A 1343-nucleotide genomic window follows, 5' to 3' on the forward strand; every position below is an offset into this window, starting at 1 on the left:
TATCAATACTCTTGGTATCTGAACTCAACATTTTGAAATATGGCATGTATAGCAGACTTAGTTATTTTGTTGCGTGTCATAATTGTCTAGGTTCAAATTACTACTTATAGTATCAAACTAATCATTTTGTACGAAGCCTTTGAAGTTGGTTTGTATTGTTAATGGCATATGTTATAATGATCAAATTGCACGCCATATTTTTGTTGGGTTTTGTTTAATAGTATATACTATAATTTGTTAATACCTCGTACCTTGTTCCGGCGACGGATACGGGTAAGGGGTGTTACACAAGCTACCTTGTGGTATTTCCAAAATTAACTTAGCAAGTTGACCTATTTGGTTCTTGAGCCTTTAAATCAATGCTTGCTGATTTTTCAATGCTGCCTCAGTCTTTTAAAAACGAGTTTCTGACATCAAGATAAACTTTTTCAACATCTCCTCAAGATTCAGCTTCTTCTCTTGCTAATAAAGTGGTTGTTGGAAGCTTTGAAGGGGTTGTGCTCTCTGATTTCCTTAACCACCCCAAGAGAAATTGGGATGGTTCATCTAACCTGCATTATAGTTATTACTATAAGGGTTATCTTGAGGCCTAGAATTATTACCCCTATAATTGATTTGCTCGTTCTCTATGTTACGACTGAAGGGTAAACATTCTGGATTATTCATTCCACCTCCATTTGTATCGCATTGCATCACCAGATTTACCTGCATAGAAGGATATAAACCATTAATTTTCTTATTTATTAATTCTACTTGGTTTGATAACATGGTGACTGTATCTAAATTAAAAACACTGGCTGCTTTCATCAGCTTTGTTCTCATCACTTGCCATTGATAATTATTCAGTGCCATCTCCTTTAAAAACTCATAAGTTGCTTCGGGTGTTTTATTGTTTAGTGTTCCACCGGCTACTGCATCGATTAACTGCCTAGTTGAGGGATTCAAACCATTGTAAAAGGTTTGTACTTATAACCATAGAGGTAACCCATGATGAGGGCACCGTCTCAATAGATCCTTGTATCTCTCCCATGCATCTTGTAAAGTCTCTAAATCGATCTGAACAAAGAAAGAGATATCATTCCTCAACTTGGCTTTTTTAGCCGGTGGGAAATACTTTAGCAGAAATTTCTCGGTTATTTGAGCGCATGTAGTAATGGAACCTCGTGGTAAAGAATTTAAACACTGTTTTGCTTTGTTCCTCAATGAGAAAGGGAATAACCGTAAGCGAATAGCGTCATCAGTGGCGCCATTAATTTTGAAAATGCCCCGAATTTCTAAAAAAATTGCCAATTGAGTATTTGAATCTTCGTCTTGCAAACCGTCAAACTGAACATACTGTTGTA

General features: G+C 36.3%; 1 non-coding gene across 1 annotated transcript; it reads left to right on the forward strand.

Annotated features, from left to right (window-relative positions):
• The first annotated feature begins 982 nt into the window (after positions 1 to 982).
• On the forward strand, positions 983 to 1089 carry LOC128282952 (small nucleolar RNA R71). The gene has a single exon (XR_008273300.1). It is a non-coding gene; the product is annotated as a small nucleolar RNA R71 (small nucleolar RNA).
• The last annotated feature ends 254 nt before the right edge of the window (positions 1090 to 1343 follow it).

This window comes from Gossypium arboreum, chromosome 10, assembly GCF_025698485.1.
Source record: "Gossypium arboreum isolate Shixiya-1 chromosome 10, ASM2569848v2, whole genome shotgun sequence".
Classification (NCBI taxonomy): Eukaryota; Viridiplantae; Streptophyta; class Magnoliopsida; order Malvales; family Malvaceae; genus Gossypium; species Gossypium arboreum.